Raw genomic sequence first — 22,763 nt, forward strand, 5'->3', positions numbered from 1 at the left:
TTGAAAACTTTTTTTTTTTTTTTTTTGGCAGAGGTTTGGTTAGTTTATGCTAGACTGAAGCCCAAAACATAGTGTATGTCAAAGTACCTTCACAAATGTGTTAGCCAATCATTTCCAGAATACCTAATTAAGCAAAAATGATTGACAGACAGAGAGCTCCAAGGTTTCTGTTAAACAGACATGTAAAGACCTCTGTCAGATTGTTTTACAGAGGTAGTAGTGTCATTTTATGTGTGCTAATTAAAAGAAAATGCTTTAAAATAGAATATTGTTAATACTTTTCACTTTTTAATAGCTGCCAGTGGAGGAAATGCTAGGCATAGTTACAGCATCTGCCAGCTAACCGACTCTTGCTTATTAAATATGGCTTTCCAGTGATGCATTGTGCAGTGTTATTTATGATAATCAATTAGCCGATACCACAATTGTTGTGTATCTGTGGTTTCTGAAATATCATCTAATATTCTTTGGCATTCGTTCATAACAGTTCTTCATCACACTCTCCACTCTCTTAAACACCCCGTCCAGTTTCAAACCTCAGTCTGATTAAATGTTCATTTCCACAATGCTTGCGGTCACTCAATAACCATGTAAGTTTCCAGCAGATGCCTGAAGGGTGTTGGAAATATGAAGATATGTAGACATGAGATGTGTCAGTGCAACTGAATGTTGCAAATGAAAGCAGAATATTAAATCTCATCTCATTCTCTCAGACGTGATCTCTCTATATAAACGCAAATAGCAGAGAAATTGACTGAAATGTGAAATATTGAAAAGTGTTTATTATAAATACTCACCTGCAGTATGTAATTTATTGCAATATTGCACTCATAAATATGCTCATACTTTTCTGTGTTGTACCATGCTCAGTACACTGTAAATTACTCTAAAACACTAATTAATTACTTACAGTACTAATTACTCTCTTTAAAAAGTACTGTATCACTCATTACTAATTGCTTATCAACCTTAACCAGTTGAACAATACAAGGATAGAAATGAAACACATCTTTCCCTTTCAAATAAATAATATAAAATTGTTTCATTCTTGACCTGACCAAAGTATTTAAAGGGAGAAGACAACATTAAAAAATACATTGTAGCATTAGATGTTCAATTCTGAATGAAACTGAAATTATTCATCATTCAAGGCTGTATGTTTATACACTTTGTCAACAACATTTCTTATTACATTTCTTACTTTTATTCTCTAACTATCTGTTACTTTTGATTTATTTTCATGTATTAGACACGACACAAAGCAAAAGTCCAATTTATAATAAAAGACAGAAAATCCTGTTGTTTTTATTCTTTTGATTTATCCTGACATCATTGATTGGATTTCTTCAGACTCACACACAGTATAATAGGTGAATGTTCTGTCCTGATCTCTTTTGTCTGAAGGACGTCTCAGGTGCTTCATCTTTGGCTCATAACGTTGAATCTTAGGGTTTTTTTAATACACGCGCCGCTTATTGATCTGTTACGTTCAATTTACCTGACGTTTCCCAGCCGCTAATGGAGAATTTATCCTCTCGAGAGCCGTCGGTGGAGTTTATCGCTCTGAACCGCCGTAAACTTTGTGAAAGCCGCCGTTAACATCCGTTTATCAGGGTAATGAGGAGAATTTCAGCTCACCGTGTCAAAGATGACAGAATTACTTACTTTGTTGATCATTGTTTTGGTCATTTACATGTAGTTAACACAAATGTAAAATTATGAAAATTACATGTTTAGATGCATATATCTGTGTGTTTATACATAGAAAGCCTGATTTCATTAATTATCAATAATTACTAGTTTTCTGTTGATTATGTGTCACATGAAATAAAGCAGGACTTTTTAATGGTTTATGGTTTATTTTTGAGTTTTCAGGAAAAAAAAAAAAAAAAAAAAAAAAAAAAAAAAAACAAGCTTAGCATTTATCAAAAAAAATTAATTGGTTGCTATGGTTTTTTCTAAACACTTGTAGCATGTTACTATGTGGTTGCTCAAACTTTCAAGGTGGTTGCTAGGGCATTGCTATGCAGTTGCTGTGGTATTTTGAGTACTTGTAACATGTTTCTATGTGGTTGCTGGGGCATTCTGAGTGGTTGCTAGGGTAATTCATACTTTTAGCATGTTTCTATGTGGTTGCTAGGGCGTTGCTATGCAGCTGCTGTGGTATTCTGAGTACTTGTAACATGTTGTAATGTGGTTGCTAGGGTAATTTGCATACGTTGTATATGATTTCTAGGACTTTCAGGGTGGTTGCTAGGACATTGCTATGCAGTTGCTGTGGTATTCTGAGTACTTTTGACATGTTTCAGTTTGGTTACTAGGGCATTCTAGATGGTTGCAAGGGTAATCTGTGTACCCGTTTATGTGGTTGCTAGGACTTTCAGGGTGGTTGCTAGGGTGTTGCTATGCATTTGATGTGGTATTTTGAGTACTTGTAATATGTTGTAATGTGGTTGCTAGAGCATTCAATACAGCTGTTAGGGTAATCTGTGTGCTTTTTAACATGTTACTGTGTGGTTGCTAGGACTTTCAGGGTGGTTGCTAGGGCATTGCTATGTAGTTGCAGAGGTATTCAGAGTACTTGTGACATGTTGAAATGTAGTTGCTATGACATTTTAAATGGTTGCTAGATAATTTGTGTACTTTTAGCATGTTTCTATGTGGTTGCTAGGACTTTCAGGGTGGTTGCTAGGGCATTGCTATGTAGTTGCAGTGGAAATTCTGAGTACTTGTGACATGTTGAAATGTAGTTGCTATGACATTTTAAATGGTTGCTAGATAATTTGTGTACCTTTAGCATGTTTCTGTGGTTGCTAGGACTTTCAGGGTGGTTGCTAGGGTGTTGCTATGCAGTTGATGTGGTATTTTCAGTACCTGTAACATGTTATGCGGTTGCTAGGGCAAATTCAGTGGTTGCTATTGTAATTTGCATACTTTTATCATGTGTCTGTGATTTCTAGGACTTTCAGGGTAGTTGCTAGGGTGTTGCTATGCCATTGTGGGTGGTTGCTAGGGCAGTCTAGTGGTTGGTAGGGAATTGCTATGTGGATGCTAGTGCAGTCTAGTGGTTGCTAAGGAATTACCATGTGGTTGCTAGGGTATTCTGGGTAGTTGCTAAGAAATTGCTGTGTGGTTAGGGTATTCTAAATGCCTTTATCGTGTTTCTTTGTAGTTGTTAGAATCATTTGGGTGGTTGCTAGGGTATTGCTATGTACAGTAGTTACTAAGATGTTCTGAGTGCTTGTATCATATTACTGTGTTGTTGCTAGGACGTTCAGAGTGATTGCTAGGGCGTTGCTATACAGTTACTATGGTATTCTGAGTAGTTGTAACATGTTGCTATGTGGTTACTAGGGATATTTGTGTATATAGGGTTATTGCTTGTTTCTATGTGGTTGATTGGACTTTATGGATGGTTGCTAGGGTGCTGCAATGGTATTCATAGTGCTTATAAGTTGTAACTTTTCTGTGTGGTTTCTAGGACTTCTGGTTGTTTGCTAGGGTGTTTTTATGTAGCAACTAAGGTGTTCTGAGTGCTTATAGCATATTACTATTTGGTTGCTAGGATTTGCTGGATGGTTGCTAGGCCATTGCTATGTGGTTACTAACAGTTCTGAGTGCTTTTAATATGTTGCTGTGTGGTTGCTATGCCATTGTGGCTGATTGCTAGGTCAGTCTGGGTGGTTGCCAAGGAATTACTGTGTTGTTGCTAGGGTGTTCTGAATGGTTGCTAAGGAATTGTTGTGCGGTTGCTAAGTGCCAACACACCTGTGTTTCCTCCTTCAGTGGATTTTTTTTTCTCCTATATTGTCGGCCAAGCAAAAATGGTAAGTTTGATCTCTCTGAAAAGCAGCAGAGCCTCTCCTCAGAGGTTTGTTGTGATCTCTAACCCCACATATGAGTTTGCATTCATAAATAAGCATGTAAATAGTTGCCGACGGTCCAGTCCGTATTCTCCCGCTCTCTTATTAATGGCCAGCTCTGCGGTTTCTCCCAGACTTTGCATTCAACATTATTCCCCTCACTGACTTAATGAGCTGCGGCGTGCATGTGGCAGGTTGCCTGATTTTGTTAATGAAGCATGAAAAGGCCAAGCACACATCATTCTGCTGAGCGCTTCTATAATCAGCCGCGGTGACGGCGATACGTCAGCCCCTCTGCCAACAGCCAAATAAGTCAATTCCCCGAGCGGCTGCAGGTCCCATTAAGATCTAATACGCCCACACCTGTCCTTCCCTCCCTGTGGTCAGTGCGGCAGGACTTCGATTCATCATCGCACGCGCCGTTAGATGTCTGTGTACACTTCAACACGTGGACATACGTGACGGCTGATTTGCTTCACTAGAGGCTTTTGGTGAGATGAGACCGTCGTTTAGACAAGAGTAATTGTGCTTTCAGTCAATTAAAAGAAAGTGAATTTGCTTGTGTGTTGTAATTTATGCAAGCTAATATATTTATTATATAATTTATTTTAAATTATAATAATTTATTATATAATATTTTGGATAGATTACATATATGTGTACACTGTTAAATGTAACATTAATTAATTAATTATTAATTAATAATATTTTATTATGTAATATATTTATTCTATATTAAATTGTGTATATTTTATTTCATTACATTAATACATTTTGCTTGATTAAATAAATGTAAATTGCTGTATGTAAAATATATGTGTTTACTATGTATAGAGAGAGAATAATATATCATATACATCATATCAAATACATCATAAAGCTAGTCATAAAAAAATGTATTAATTTATTTAAAAAATATTAAAATAAATATACTAAAATATATACTATATACACACACATACTTAATGGGCTAATATAACTAAAAATGAAAATAAAATTTATAAAAAGTATCATAAAAATGAAAACAAAACAAAATATACAACAAAATTACTAAACCTAGAACTAAAATTAAAAATATAAAATATCAATAAAGTTAATACTAACGTAATAAGTCAATATAATGTAGTGTATAGCAGTAACATGACGTCTTTGTCAACACCTTTTAATAGTTTGTTTCTTTGTCCAAGACCTAAATGTGGTGTTGGAGAAGTGGTTGACTTGGGTGCAGAGCTATCAGCGGCTGTTGGTCGATGTTTTATGTGTGTGTTTGGTGAACTCTCACTTCACTTATCTAACTTCAGTTTGCCCTTGAATGTGCAGCGACTCAATAACTGAACCCAAATGACAGTGTCTGTCGTTGGCCGACTCTCCCTGCCACACCAGGCATAAAATCTCACATCCAGCGACCGCGCTGCGAAAAAGCACTCAGCTCAGTAACGGCACGGCCGCCGCGCTTCCTCAGGCCGGGACCCTGTTATCCCTCCGGACCCTTACAGTAAACAACTTATCACCTCCTGTCCTTTGTGAGACAGTGGAGATAATGGAACGGGAAGGTCAGCTGCGGGCTGCTTCTGGCTGAGTTTTAATTTGTGAAGTTTGAGAAGGGTCAGAAGAATGCTCTCAAGAAAACAACTTTTATCAGCACATTTTCCTGCTTTTTTGTTTTTCTCGAGATGAAGCAATTACATTTCGGCTAGAAGTAGCTTTTCAGAGTTAAACTATGTGTTTGTCTAAGGTGTGTGGAATGAAATGAAATGGGATTTTTGTTTGATTTTATTTTAATAGTTTATTTTATTTAATATAATTACATATTATTTTATTTTATTTTAATAATTTACATTTTGTTTATGTAATGTTCTTATTTTTTATTAATGTACTTTTTATTATTTCTATTTTATTATTTGTATTATTATTATTATTATTATTGTTGTTGTTGTTGTTATGATTATTTTATTTATTTATTTGTTTTTGTCAAGATGAGACCATTACACTTTGGGTAGAAATAGTTATTAGAGTTACACTACATTTTCTATGTGGTTATGCACAAGACATGTGGAATGGATTGAAATATATCTTTATTTTATTTTAACAGTTTGTTTTATTTTGTTTTTTTGTTCATTTAAATTTGATGTTTATTTAATACATATTTTCTTTTATTAACTTATATAAATCGATTTAAACATAAACATATTTATTTTATTTATATTTTTATTTTTATAAATTATTTTTTATTTCTTACAATTTTTTCTTTTCTTTTCTTTTCTTTTAAATATATGCAATGCAAATATTGCAAAATGCTGCATAGATCAATAACCAGGTTTTCTTAGACTATTATTAAATGTTTAGTGTTTCTCACATTGAAAATGCAATATTTTTTGGGAGAAATAATACTTTACTAAAATACTAAAAAATAATACTTATTATGTAATGTTTTTGCTTTTATTTATTTATTTATTTATTTATTTATTTATTTATTTCTGAATCTGAATAACCTGAATGATACCATTAAGACAGTTACCAGATATCATTAAGTTGTCACATTAAGTTTTATTTATTTTAATATTTTTACTTATATTTTAGTAAGTTAAACTAAATGAAATGAGAAATGTTGGGTTAATTATTTATTTATTTATTTATTTATTTATTTATTTATTTCAGTTTTAGGTTATTTTATTTCAAATAACTTTTATTTATTTATGTCAGTTGAAGGTTTTTATTTCAAGTAACTTTTATTTATTTGTATTTATTTATTTATTTATTTAAAACATTTTATTTCAGTTAACTCATTTTATTTCAATTAACTTTTATTTATTTATTTATTTCTGTTGAAGGCTTTTTATTTTAAGTAAGTTTTATTTATTTATTGAATTAAAATATTTTATTTCAGTTAAAGGTTGTTTTGGGTTGGGTTGGTGATAAGCTGAATTTATTTATTTATTTATTTCAGTTGAAGGTTATTTTATTTCAATTAACTTTTATTTATTTCAGTTGAAGGTTTTTATTTCAAGTAACTTTTATTTATTTATTTAGTTAAAATATTTTATTTTATTTCAGTTAAAGGTTATTTTATTTCAGCTAACCTCTTTATTTATTTATTTATTTATTTATTTCCATAATAACCATGTTGAAGTCCAATGAGATTCACAGCATTTCTTGTTTTGCATCACCTCTTACAGTCAAAAAAAAAAAAAAAAAAAAAAAAAAAAACGCTCAGATTAACTAAAGCATTTGTTGCACAGTTTGAAAATAAAATATTTTGGATTGGAAACTCAGAATAACATGGAAAGATTGTGTCATTCTGTTTATCCAAATCCCATTATAAATAATTAAATACACTGTATTAAAAGCAGCAAGTACATTTATTAAAAAAAGCAATGTTTTTTTGTCTGTTTAAAGAGTGTCAGCATTTTGCTTTTGGACTCTTTCTGTGGCAGGATTACATTACTCAGGGCCGTCTTCTCTCACGTGGGACTCGCAGCGGATAAAGTGTCCATAATCCGACGCTCATTTCATGCCAAAAATGCTAGGAAGAAGATTTCATCATGATATTTCCCTCCATCGAATCTGTTCAGCATGCATAATGGCGCTGTGATTCATCTGCTCCAAACAGTCAAGACTAATGAGTAATTAGAAATGCGATCATACGCGCTGGCCCATTTTGCGAGGCGGCTCTTGCACAAGCTTACCATGCTAATTGAGTTTAAATCGCACGCGTTGTTCGCCACAGCGTAATCTGGAGAGATGCACGTACAATTGCGAATATTTAGTTAATTTTTTTTTGCTCGAGAGGTAAAATAAATGCTCGGTGCCAGGCCTCACGGTAATGCGTAAAGAGATTTGTTTAATCTGCCGGTCTGTTCATAACGGTCTCCTCATAATGCACGGCTACGGCTGGAGGAGAAACATGGAAATTCTGCTTGGATAGCCAAATCCTGTGAATAAAACTGTGGGAAGCTACTGTACATGAGCTGAATGTTGATATCGCTCGCTGGGTTTCTCTTCAGCTTAACTCACTCAGCTGGAAACCGAATGGCTTTCCAGAGCCCTTGACGGCGATACGGGACGGTTTAGAGGCGCATTTGTATGCGTGGACGTCTTTCATGTTTGCATGCACCAATCAAATGCATTCGAGACACTTAAAATCAACAAATGTCGTTGCATTAGATAACAGTATTAAAAAAGATTTACATGCAGAACATTTGATAAAAGAAGTTTCTTTTGTTAAGTGTAATGTTGTGTATTTTGCATCTAATGCAATGATATTCAGACTGTTTTTATGTCTATTTGAAGGAATCTGAAGATGTTTCCTCTTCTGCAGTTTAACATGACCCATGAGTTTGAACCCTTCTGTCAAAAGGTCTCTTTTTCGATCCAGTCATGCGGACATTGAGAAGGTTTGGGTGTTTGTCGTCAACGTCTGAGACCTTTAACCGGCGCTTGACCTTGTGACCTTATTGCATGTGCAGGTTCGAGTGATTTTCTCGCTTCGGTGCGAGATGGATTCATGTGCACTTTACCTTACAAAGACTTTTAGACTTGCGTGTAAGCTTTGCATTCAGTACTAAAGGTGTTTATAACATTAATTAAGAAGTGTTTATTGCATTTTTCTCTTTACAGCAAAATTGCTATAGTTGTGCATAATACATAAATTTGTAAATATATTTTTATTTTGTAAATATGTAGATAATCATATAGAAAAATTATAAATAAATAAATGCAGTTTTTAAAAATAAAATAATAAAATAAAATATATATTTTTAAGATTTAAGATGGGTTTTAGTGCATTTTTCTCTCTCTGACTTGAATGACAGTGAGATTATAGGTGTGCATAATACATTAAAACAAAGTAGTTGTTTTAATTTAAAAATAAGTATAAAATAAATAAATTAATTAATTGATTAATTAATGCAGTGTTTAAAAATAATATCTTTTTTAAGAATTAAGAAGGATTTTGTTGCATTTTTCTCTGTCTTGAATGACAGTGAGATTATAGGTGTGCATAATACATTAAAACAAAGTAGATTTGTTAGTATTAATAAATAAATAAATGCAGTGTTTAAAACTCTAATTTAATCAAATAAAACTATTTTAAAGTTTTTTTTATAGGTGTGCGTAGTACAGAAATAAATAAATGCAGTGTTTAAAAGTAATATAAAAATAATATATTTTTAGGAATTAAGGGTTTTGATGCATTTGTCTTGAATGACAGTGAGATTATAGGAGTGCATAATTTACTAAAACAGTAGTTTTTAGTATAAATAAATAAATGCAGTGTTAAAAAAATAAAATGTAATCATATAAAAAATATTTTTTAAGATTTTTTAAAGGTATCCATAGTACATTAAAACAATGTAGGTTTAAATATAAATATAAAATATGAATTATAAAAATAATAAAATATTATTTTTTTTATTTAAAACTAAATTTATTTTATTTCAGTTAAGAAGCCTTTTAATGCATTTTTCTCTTTCTTGAATGACAAAAAATATATTTATTTTTTTATTTTAAAAATAAATAAAACAATTATAATAAAATATTTGTTAAAAAAAATGCTTATTTATTTTTATTAAAATAAAATACATTTACTTTGTTTCAATTGAGAATGATGTAATGCATTTTTCTCTGTTTTGAATGAAAGCAATATTACTACAGGTAACATTTTATTTTAATGCTAAATAAATAAATATTATAAAATAAATAAATGCACCTAAAAAATGTACATATTAACAAATATAAAATAAACGTACTTTGTTTTAATGTAGAATGCACACACTAATAATCTCACTGTCATTCAAGAGAGAGAGAGAGAGAAATGCATTAAAACCCTTAAGTTATTTTGTTTGTTTGGTTGTTGAAAACAGCACATATACACTATGATATGTTCTTTGCAGCATTATGAACATATCAGCATAGTCGTGTTTGCTAAAAAAGGATTCATTTTTTAATTGCTTAAATCCTAAGGCTGATAGGTCAAAACAACAAGGTGTGTATAAACAGCACAGCTGTCGACTCTTTCTGGTCTGCTGCAGCGACGTGATGAAATAGTTTTAGTATTCATCCAGTGATAGTCAAACTTTTCCGTTTGACAGGTTTCTCATGTGATGACTTGAGTTATTTATTTATTTATATCATTTATATGTGTTTTTTTTTTCTTGAGGATTTTGGAATAAAACAGCAAAATGTAAAGAAAGTTGGCAGTAACAGCAGTGAGATTTTGATGAGGTGTCATGCTGTGCTCTTCACAAACGAGAGAGCGTGAGACTCGCCGCATCTATATTCTGCTCCCTCACTTACTGTTGTGGCTTTATGTTTTTGTGAAAGTTGACTTTTCAGTTCATTTATTCATGAAAGAATTTATTTTTTTGGTTAATGCCTAACTTTGATGTGTCCATGTTGAACTTTTACGTTCGACTGAAACTCAGCCATTTAGTTTGGTTAGTCGTCAAGTTCCAGAAAGACTGAATGCTGAATTGAGAATGAGTCAAGAACAAACGCATTCAGCTTCTGAATCACGTCACTCAAGAAAAGGAGTGAAAACACTGACAAAGCCAACATACTGAAATCCTATTTAAACAAGCTAAATTTAGTCAGTATCTCCTCCAAGTTTTCAAGCTACAACCGCCAAACTCGGATCAGGCCTCAGACTGATCTGACTTGTGGTTTTTGTAAACCAGAGGATCAAAACTACAAAAAGCCCAATACGTTTTTTTAATTGAGGGGGTTAAAAACTTTTGTACAAAACTTATAGTGTATTTAAGCTGTCAAATCATAATTGATTAAATCATGCCAGCAACTTAAAACATTTTAGTAACATGTTAAATCATGCTAAAACACGTTAAAACATGCAAAAAACATGTTAAAACATTTTAGCAGCATGTTAAATCATGCTAAAACATGTTACAAAATGCTAGCAACATATTAAACATGTTAAAATATGCTAAAATGTTAAAACATGCGAACAACATGTTAAAACATTTTAGCAACTTTAAATCATACTAAAACACGTTAAAACATGCCAGCAACATGTTAAATATGGTAAATCACTTTATGCAACTTTGTGTTAAATCATTTTAGCAACATGTTGAGTAATTTTAGCAACATGCTAAATCATGTTAAAACATGTTAGCGATGTTTTAATTCATGTTAACGTTAAAATGTTAGCAAGTGCTATTAAATGCTAGCAACATGTTAAAGTATTTAGCAACATCTTAAACATGAAATCATGTCATGTTAACAATGTTAAAACATGTTAAAACATGTTAAACGTTACAAATGTGTTGAATCATGTTATGTTACATGCTAATTTATGCTAGCAAAATGTTAAACATGTTAAAATGTGTTAAATCATGTCATGTTAAATGTTAACAAAGTTAAAACATGTTAAAAACATGTTAAAGCATGCTAACATGTTACAAAAAATGTTAATAATGTGTTCATTAGTGCTAGAAACATGTTAGAACATGTTAACAATGTGCTAAATCATACTAGCAACATGTTAAACATGGTACAAATGTGTTAAATAATGCTAGCAACATGTTCAGTGTGTTAAAACATGTTAAAGCATGTTAGGAATGTGCTAAATCATGCTAGCAGCATGCTAAAACATGTTAACAATATGGTAAACGTTAAATCTTGTCATACTACGTTAACAAAGTTAAAACATGTTAAAAACATGTTAAAGCATGCTAACATGTTACAAAAAATGTTAAAACATGCTAAAACATGCTAGCAAATGTGTTAAAACAGGTTAGGTACATGCTAATTCATGCTAGAAACATGTTAAAACATGTTAAATCATGTTATGTTACATGTTAACAACATGCTAGCAGTGTGTTAAAACAGGTTAACAACATGCTAAACATAAAAACATTTTATCAACATGGTCAATAATGTTAAAAAATTTAAAACATGTTAGAAATGTGTTAAAACAGGTTAGCTACATGCTAATTCATGCTAGAAACATGTAAAAACATGTTAGGGATGTGCTAAATCATGCTAGCAACATGCTAAAACATGATAACAATATGTTAAAAGTTAAATCTTGTCATACTACGTTAGCGATGTTAAAACATGCTAAAACATGCTAGCAAACGTGTTAAAACATGCAAGCAAGATGATAAACATGTAAAAACATTTTAGCAACATGATAAAACATGTTAATTTATGCTAGCAACATGTGAAAATATATTAGCAATGTGTTAACAACATGCTAAACATCTAAAAACATTTTATCAACATCATGCTAAAACCTTAAAACATGCCACCAGTGTGTTAAAACAGGTTAGCTACATGCTAATTCATGCTAGAACCATGTTAAAATATGTTAGGAATATGCTAAATCATGCTAAAGCATGTTAACAATATGTTAAACATGTTAAATCACGCCATACTACATTAGCAATGTTAAAACATGCTAAAAACATCTTAAATCATGTTAGAAACATGGTTTTATTAACAGAACATGTTAAAAACAGTTTATTTGATGTACTTCAAATAAATTCTTCAAACTTCTGGCTTTTCAAAGTTATTTTAAACTTTCAGTATTTCAAACTTTCAATAAGAGTTGAACAGAATGTAAATAACTATGTCTGTCAGTCAGAGTGTTTCCATGGTGAGCTTTGTCCAGACGGCCGTCTAGACTTCCCCAAGTCCTCTTGTTTAAAAGCTGTCAGAGCAGCAACATTCAGCGGCGTTCATCCGTTCGGCCTGCAGCTGTCAGTCATCCGGCCTCACGAGCGCAACCACGTCTGTATTATCACGACCCGACAACCTCTTAATCTAACCTGCGTTTTTAGAGAACTGTGTTTTTTCTCTGCCGTCTGCACCGGAGGCTCCTCACACCAAGGTGTAGCCGGAGGGATGACAGTGTGTATTTCACACTTATCATACAAGCTAAATAATGAAAAAGCTGTCAGACTACGACGGGAAATGTTACAGAGTAAAAATAGAAAGCATATGTGTTTTGTGAAGATTGCACGGGTTTCTGGTCTCAGAATCGTAGGAGCGTTAAAACGGATGATATATGAAACATGCAATAATTCACAGGAGAACTTGAGACTTGGTTCAAATGAAAGTGCCAAAATCAGGAAGCCGTGGGAAAAATCTCTTAATTAACTTGATGCGACTGTTATTCCAAGGTACATCTGAAAATTAAATATATTTACATTGAGAAATGCAGAGGAAAAACACATGCTATGAATGATGTTAACATAAAATTAAAAATTTGGAATTTTATGTTAACTTTAAATTAAATACTACATTTTTGTTTAGCTTAATTTTCATTTCAATAACAAAATTAAATGTAAAAATACAATATAAACACATGTAAAAACTAAATAAATAAATAAAATTAATAATAATAATAAAATAATTGATTTTTTTTTAATTATTTGGAAATAAAAAAGTTATTAAAAATATTAGTTAATACTTAGTATAGTATAGTAACAAATTATTTAGTAAGAACACTAATCCTAGGTAGCATTGCGTGCATTATTATTATTTATTATTTATTATTATTATTATTATTTGACAGTGAAAAAAAAACCAATATAAATATTTATATTATTACTTTTTAAAAAGCTTTTGATAAAAAATAATAGATATTTAAAAATATAACTGACATAAAAATAAATAAAAATAGTAATAAAAGCAAAATAAAACATAAAATATTAACATTAACATAACAAAATTATTAAAATGTAAACTAAAATTTAAGTGAAAACTGAACATAGAAAAATAAATGCTATACAGAATATGATTAGAAACTATAAAATAGTAATAATGTAGTGGTATAAATACTACTATAAAATAAAATATTTAATAAAAATATTGTTTTATATTACAATAAAAATAAATAGAAATATTAACAAAAAGCAATTGAATATCAAAATTACACTACAGATTTACTAAAACATAAAACAAAAAATAAAATGAATAATATGAAAATAAAAGCTTTTTAAAATATTAATAAATGCTACTATAGTGTAGTAGTACAAATAATACTAAAATAACACTGATCCAGCATTCCATGCATTATTCACTTCGGAATGGTACAAATAATAATAGTAATAATAATAATAATAATAAACAAAATATTAGTAATTAAAAAATTGCTAAAATATTATTTTCTAAAATAAAATGCATATAAAATGAATAATAAATAATACATGAATAAATAACCCACAGTATTAATTTTTTTTAATCATAAAAAAACATTATTTTCTAAAATCAAATATTTAAAATGTAATTAAAAATATAATTAATTGCTAAAAATATTATTTTCTAAAACAAAATATTTAAAAATGTATTTAAAAAATATAATAATCATCATCATCATCACCATCATCATTAAAAAGTGACTTTATTACCCAGTATTTATATGTGCTACCTATTTCTACTCTTATCAGGGTGTTTTGTCAGCATGCCACTGTTTTCCATCCTTACGCATACGATATACAATTAGACTTATCTTAAAAGCATTAGACATAGTAAAGGCAAGTACAATAGCAGCATGATTGTTTTGACACATGCATCCATCCCATTTCACGTTTGATTCTCAGGGCAGATGCTTTTCTTTCAACGCTGTTCAGTAATAATTCTCATATGTTTCATACTGCGACTCCGGCAGGCGCAGGAGCCGAAAATGCGATCGGCAAAAGCGTGCTAAAACCAGCCTATGTGTGTCAGCGAAGCCGTCCGTTACACCTGCTGTTAAACCGGCAGAAATCCGCCGTGCGATTTGCATTACACGGTATGTGTGGGAAGTTCAACATGGAATGTAAGGTATATGTAAACAGAAATGGAAAGCTGGCGCGATATCAAGTCTTGTACAAGAGTTAAGGTTGAGCAGATGTCTCCCATGGGTCATATCACAGCTATAGGAGAAAGTTTTGTCTTACAGTCAGCGATCGTAAACTCACAATTTCAGTTTAATGGGCCTGACATAAAGGAATGACCACAGGAGAGTGCTTGGAGCCCAATAGTAACAGTTTATCCTCGGAGGAGACGTAATTCAGCCATAGATTCTGTTTATTCCATTCAGATGGCACGTGAGAGCCGGATCTGTAGCACGAGCTGAAACGAGAGGGCTGTAAAACGCATACTTGAAACAGATGTTTGCTTTGTGCTGAGGCGTTGTGTGGCGGATGAATTGTTTTTCTTTGTTATCATAACTTAGTGCCGTTGGGTGGGAGAGTTCAAACAAACACGCAAATGTCTTTAAACCATTCGTTTACCAGAGAATGAAGATGTGCTGCTCGTTCTTTTCCATTCACTCGCAATGAGTGAGGACGGAGGCTTTCTTCAAAACAATGCAAAAAGTACCATAAAGTTTCATAAATTAGTCAATACAGCTTGTGCACTATATTCAATTTATGTTGAAGTCATGTAATACAAATACATTTTATTGTTATTCGCTGCTTATTTTCCTCTTCAGAGAGCTGCAAATCTCAGGATCAAGTCAGTTCAATGTAAAAATCGTTGTTCTATTTTAATTTTTAATTTTTAATTTTAGTTTTAATTTAGTTTAATTTTATTTAGTTTAAAGGATTCATTTAATTTAATTTCCGGATTATTTGCCTTCATCATATAATTAATTAATTTTATTATAATGTTTTTTTTTTTGTTTTTTTTTCCTTATTTTATTTTATTTTATACAATTTTAAATTTTAATAAAATTATATACAATTTAATACAATTTTATTTTATCCAGAATGCAATATTGTAGTATAATATAATAACATAAATAGTGCAAATAATTATTTACATAAATAATAATGTAATTAGATTAAAACTATAAATGAAGGCAAAGAAACTAAATTAAACTAAATTAAATTAAATTAAATTTATCCTATTATAAAGCCAATATAAATAATAATAATAATTATTACTATTATATTAAATAAAATAATAATAATTTAATTAATTTAATTAATAATTAATTTAGTTTTAGGAATTTCACCCTTTATTTATAGTATTTTTATTTTATTTTATTTTATCCAGAATAGTGATAGATACTAAATATAGTAATAATATACTAGTATAATATAATAATATAACAAGTGTTAAATTTAATTAAATTAAAACTATAAATGAAGGCGAAGAAATTCAGTTAAAATTAAATGAAATTAAATTCATCCTTTGAACTTGATTTAAAGATTGTTTGCCTTTATTTATAGTGTAGGATTAACTTTAAGATTTTAAGATTCATTGCTTTTATTTATAGTATAGGACACTGGATTTAATTTAATTTAGTTTAGTTTTAGGATTTTCATTTAATTTTAAAAAAAAAAGCAGTGGATTGGGATCAGATAATGCAAATAATAATGTATAATTTTTCATTTTTGGTGAACTTTCCCTTTGAGATTAGCTGGAAATTCCTTTAATACTCCACGCTTTTCTGGCTGTCAGACGTCTGCCAAGTACTCCAAACACGGCCAAGAAATAATATTAAACAGTTTTTCTTATATAATTGCTTAACAAACAGAAGGGAGGTCACGTACTGTAAATAAAACTTTCTGTAATATTATTTTTTCAGAGCTGTAGACTGTTAGAATGCAAGATTTGCTGTTTTATAGGCTCAGAAATAAAGCGCTCATGATTTGGCGTTCATACTCAAAAATGATTTAATGGTTAAAAAAGAACATGCAGGCATTTAACACAACCTGGTTAGATTCTCAGATTTCTGAAGGAACCTCTTCTAGGAGACAGAATTATTATTTTTTTTTAAATATTTTTTATATAATTTATATATTTACAGTGTTCATTATTATGAGATCCTAAGTCGTAATTTTTGTGACTTAGGGTTTCACACTTTTTGACATTCATAGTAATGCAAACAAGTGTGTGATTCACCCAAGTTTATTTTTGGAAGGAGCTTGTGAAATGCGCAGAGTTGAAGAACTACATCATTAAAAGTGTTTTAATTAAAACGCCATGCAGTCGAGATTAAATCAGATGTATTTTTACAGTATAGCAGCGTGCTTTCTGGCACTCATCTGTGGGGAATTTGGCACAGACGCCTGTAAGCGTTTGAGTTACAGTCAACGTAAATGAGTGAAGCTAAAGCGAGTCCTCATTCAGACAGAAAACCTGTTGTTTGCATTCACAGAAAGTAGCCAAGAATTACTTTTACCTCTTTGGCTTTTCTTAAAAGGGATGCAAGCAAATTTAGCGGCTGCCAGGATTCATTTAACTGAAAACCACAAAACTTTTAAAGCTAAAATAAGTAAATAAATAAAGACGTAAATACAGGTAGACTTTACATTTACTGGAGTAGAACTTACTCATTATAGCCTGTGTCTTAACACCTACTGAACTTGCATATTTAGAGTTTTTGTCAATATAATGGAAGTCAATGGGAACCAAAATGGTTTTGTAGACAGAGACATTTATGAAAGACTAAGAGTGCATGAAATGGAAAACATTGCATTTTATTTAAAATGTCATATTTTTGTGCACAGGTGTCTGAAAACAGTATTTGAGCAGCCAAATTATAAATCATAAAAATGTTGTCTGAATGTTGTTCTTGTTTTTGTGGCCTACTACAGATGAAAAATCCCTGTACAAATCTAACTGTCAAGCCAACATTGTAATTTTTGTTTAGTTTAACTTGAAATTCTTAATTAACCAAAACTAATAAACTAAATAAATAAATAAGTAAATAAATAACTGAATGAATGAATGAATAGTACCTTATTAAAACACACACACAACAAAATACTCAAACTTTAACTTAAAGTGAAAAATATAAAATAAAAATAAAATCTATAAAATACATTCTAATTCAACATATTAACAAAAGCTATAATGGTATAGTTATAGGTATATGATATCATTGATACAAAAAAACCTTAAAATGACAAAAACACGACAAAATAACTAAAACCAAAACTACGAAATTACAATGAAAAGAGAAAATATTAAAATAAAATTGTATTCAAAATAAGTGCAATTTGCCAAGCCAATATTTCTCATTGTCATTTAGTTTAACCTAAAATTAGTTGCTAAAATAACTAAAGTTAAATATACTAAAACCAATAAAATAATATAAAAAAATAATAAATATTATATAGACACATAAAAGATGAACATAAATGACAAAAACAAAATTACAAAAACTAAATGAAAAAAAAAAATGTATATTTTATGGTTTTTATAATTTTTTATTTAAGTTTTGGTTATTTTAGTACAGAAAGTTAAACTACATGAAAAATAAGAAATGTTTTTATTAATATTTTAATTTAATATTTAAAATTAGTTTTCACTTTTTCGATTTTGTATTTTAAATTTTAGTTAATTTCAGTAATTTGGTTGTATATTTTGTCTTTTTTTTATTGTTTAAAATTTCTTATTTAAATTCAAAAACAAAAACTCAGTAAACTAAAACTTGAAAAATAAACTAAAATCAAATTAAATCAAATAAATGCTATATAGACAAACTAAGTAAACCTAATACAAAAATTCTCATTTTTGTTCAGTTTAACTTGAAGTACTAAAATAACTAAAACTAAAAATAATAAAATAAAATGAATGAACAGTACTATATAGACAAACTAAGTAAACCTAATAAAAATCTTACTAAATCTTACTAAAACTACTTTAAATGAGAACAGAAAATATTACAATTAAATCATTTAAAATAGGTGCAAGTTGCAAAGCCAACGTTTCTCATTGTCAATTAGTTTAACTCTAAGTACTAAAAAAAATAATACAAAAATAATTAAAACTAATAAAACAATAAAAAGAATAAAAAAATACTACACATTAACAACATTTTAACTAAAATGATTAATAAAATACTAACAAAAACCTATGGTAGTACCTCTGTGATGCTAACACTGCAGATCACTGGGTTTGAGAAAGTTTCCCATTTGCTGCACTTCCCGACCGACGCTTTAAAAGTTGAACATTTCCATCCAAGTTGATTAGAGAGCATCCATGCTTCAGTGGAGGACGTGACAATGGCAGCCATTTACATGATGGCGATCGGTGCGTGGCGTGTCTCTCCATTAAAGTCAATCGAGTATGGTCTTCATTTATCCCTTCCTGTCACCAGATCTTAATTGGAGGTGGTAATTATCTGACCACGCACTATTAAATGTCTCATCCGAGGCTGTGCGGTGGCTGAAAATGAATAGCCATTGATTAGTAGCAGAGCTATTCCACTGCTCTCCTTTCACAGATTGCTCCAGCATTGATCCATGGCAACAATTTCCAACTTGCCATCTCCCAATCAGCCGGATTGTAACGCGCGGCTTGAGTTTGACCCTTCATTATGAGCCTACAACGGGTGCCGCTGGTGCTCTCAGAGACATTAAACAGACGCAGATTAGTGTCACACATCCATTCACTCGTCTATTCATGTGTTTGGCCTCGGCGGTAGGGAGGGTTCGCCGTTTGCTCGGGTCTAGAGGCAAATTTAACCATGATATTTCGTGATAATGCAACATTTATATGAATTAGAAATGTGTTTATATACATAATTGTGCATTGTGATTAGGTGGACCAGTGCATGTTTGTACTTGCAGTTTTCATTTAGTACAGAGATACTATTATAGTTTTTAGTCATATTTTAAATTAGTTTTTATTTTTGCATGTCATTTTTAGTTTTTATATTTTTAATTTTACTAAGTTTTAGCCTTTCTGTTGTGTTTTGTCATTTTTTTTTATCAATTGTTTTTTTTTTTTTTAAGTTGCATAAGTAATATTCATATTATTAAATTCATGCATAAGTAATATTTTTATAAAACGTTCTTCCTTTGTTTTTGTCAATTTTTTTCTGTTTTTAATTAATTGAATTCTCTTATCTGACAACACAACCGTCCATCAAACTGTAGCAAACATTAGCGTTATAGTCTAGCGGCATCTTGTTAAACTTTGTCAACAGTGCGTTAATGAAGTAAACCTTCCTTGCAGTTTCATCAGGCTTTGCCAGATATATTCTGCTATAAGCTGTTGTCACAAATTTCAGTACATATGGTACCTGCTGATAGGTACCTGTTTATTTATATGAGCATATGCTAATATTACAAATATGTTAGCAGGTTATTGACGTGTGACACACAACAGGATGCTGAAAGTAATTTCTACAGTAAACTTCCGTTATGGTTTCAAACTTTCATTATGGTATTAGATTTGGATGTCTGAACACATGAAAATAGCAGAAGCTTTTTAAACGGTGATATTTAAATTCATGCTAATTAGTAAAATCTTTAGATTAGATTTCCCTGCTTATAATCAGCTTTAAAATATTTAATAAATATTTTCAGAGGTATAAACTGATTTTTTTATAACAATCTAAAATTATTAAGAAAATTATTTCTAAAAATCCTGACCTACTGGTACTTTGTGCAGTTGACACTGATACGCCAGTAGGTGGCAGCAAAGTAACTGCTTTCATGAGTGAATCATTCACTCAACTTATTTGTTTAAAACACCATCTGACTCAGTTGAGCACATACATTTTTCATGCACATTTTTAAAAATTATGCACATGTACGCATTTTCATTCAGTGTTTTTTGTTTTTTTTTGTAATGCGATATCCCACAAGTGATTCATTGAATCATTTGTTCAACCAGTTTGTTTCAAAACAATAGTTTATTCAAGAACTAAACAATGACCGTCTTAATAAATGAGTCATTGAATCACTTGTTCAACCAATTTGTTTTAAAGCGAAAATTAATTCAGGAGCTAAACAAGTGACCATCTTAATAAGTGAGTCATTGAATCATTAGTTCAACCAATTTGTTTCAAAACTATAATTCATTCAGAAACTAAACAAGTGAGTGTTTTAATAAGTGAGTTATTGAATCATTCGTTCATCTGATTTATTGCAAAGCAATAATTCATTCAGAAACCAAACAAGTGACCATCTTAGTAAGTGCATCATTGAATAATTCATTCAGCCGATTTGTTTTAAAGCAAAAATTAATTCAGGAACTAAACAAGTGACCATCTTAATAAGTGAGTCACTGAATCATTCGATCAACCGATTTGTTTTAAAAATGATAATTCAGGAACTAAACAAGTTACCATCTTAATAAGTGAGTTATTGAGTCATTCGTTCATCTGATTTATTGCAAAGCAATAATTCATTGAGAAACTAAACAAGTGACCATCTTAATAAGTGCATCATTGAATAATTCGTTCAGCCGATTTGTTTTAAAGCGAAAATTAATTCTGGAACTAAACAAGTAACCATCTTAATAAGTGAGTCATTGAATCATTCGTTCAACCGATTTGTTTAAAAATGATAATTTGTTTATTATCTCTTATCTAAACAAATTATCATCCTAATAAGAGAGTCATTAAATCATTCATTCAACTGATTTGTTTCAAAACAATAATTGATTCATTAACTAAACAAATTACCATCTTAATAAGTAAGTTATTGAATCATTCCTTCAGTTGTTTTGTTTCAAAGTGATAATCCATTCAGGAACTGAACAAGTAACTATCTAAAGAAGTGAGTCATTGAATCATTTGGTCATCCGATTTGTTTTAAAACGAACATTAACTTATTGACTAAAAAAATTACCTTCTTATTAAGAGAGTCATTGAATCTTTCATTAAACTGATTTGTTCCAAAGTTATAATCCATTCAGGAACTGAACAAGTAGCCATCTTAATAAGCGTGTCGCTGAATCATTCATTCAACTGATTTGTTTCAAAATGATACTTTATTCATGAACTAAACCAGGGATCATCCTAGTCATTGAATCATTCGTTCAGCTGATTAGTTGAAAAAATGCTGATTCATTCGAGAATAGTTCTGTTTTGGACATATTTTCGCTAGTGGAGCTAAAAGTAGCAAATTCATTATTGCCTTCTCATCTGTTGAAATGCTGCATAAAAGCAAAGTGTTAATGCTGAACGTGACGTTTAACTTGAATGAAGTGCTTCTCATTCGGCTTTCTTTATATGTGTTGTCAAATTGAACTCACAAATGATTGACAGTCTGTAAGCACCTCAATGTTTTCTGGTCGCACCTTTCTGAACCAAAACGCTAATTTTGTATTGATTCAAGCGTAATTACATCCAAATCTGAAGTGTAAAATCAGATATGAAGTTAATGGAATTAGTTTAGTGGGATTGCTAGTAGTAGATGAAGCACGTTGGTTTTTAAGGGAATAAATGAACCCTAGAGAGAGATAGAGCACTGGCCACTAGATCAGATCCTAAATCGGGCAGGAATGCGCTCAAAACAATCTCATTACAGACTGTTGATGTGCGTGCATTGACTGTTTTATTACTATACTCACGTCGCCTCAGCTCTGGAGGCTTTTTGATTAATTGCTCCTATCAGCCGCAAACTCAGTTCATCGTGCGCGAGAAAACTGACTATGGCAAGGCCAATGGATTTAACTCAACTATTCACCGCTGCTTTGATTTGCAGATAAGAAAACTCAAAGAGCATGGCCATTCTGGCAGGATACCTCCACACTAGTGCCAGCCTGACATTTCCAAAAGTGATGTGAGAAAGATTAGATTGGATCTGTTAGATTTTTCCTTACCACGTTTAGCTGAGCAAAGGCTCAGGGGAATTTCAATGTTAGACTGAATATTTTGTATTGAATGTAAACTATATGGAATATAAAGAAGCCACATTTGCTCTTCAAGGCACAGTTTATTTAATGAAAAATCCAGAAAAAACAGTAATATTGTGAAATATTATTGCAATTTAAAATAATGATTTTCTGTTGTAATGTACTTTAAAATGCAATTTATTTCTGTGATGCAAAGCTGAATTTTCAGCATCTTTACTCCAGTCTTCAGTGTCACATGATCGTTCGGAAACATTCTAATATGCCGATTTATTATCAATGTTGGAAACAGTTGTGATGCTTAATATTTTTTGAAACCTGTGATAGTTTTTTTTTTTTTTTTTTTTTTCAGAATTT

The 22,763-nt window shown here is 30.8% G+C and overlaps 1 protein-coding gene across 1 annotated transcript in view; it reads left to right on the forward strand.

Annotated features, from left to right (window-relative positions):
* Positions 1-22,763, forward strand: part of gpc5a (glypican 5a) — a 214,701-nt gene that overhangs the window by 159,856 nt on the left and 32,082 nt on the right. The gene's annotated exons all lie outside the window — the stretch shown is intronic.

The sequence above is a fragment of the Labeo rohita genome, chromosome 1 (genome assembly GCF_022985175.1).
Source record: "Labeo rohita strain BAU-BD-2019 chromosome 1, IGBB_LRoh.1.0, whole genome shotgun sequence".
Taxonomy (NCBI): domain Eukaryota; kingdom Metazoa; phylum Chordata; class Actinopteri; order Cypriniformes; family Cyprinidae; genus Labeo; species Labeo rohita.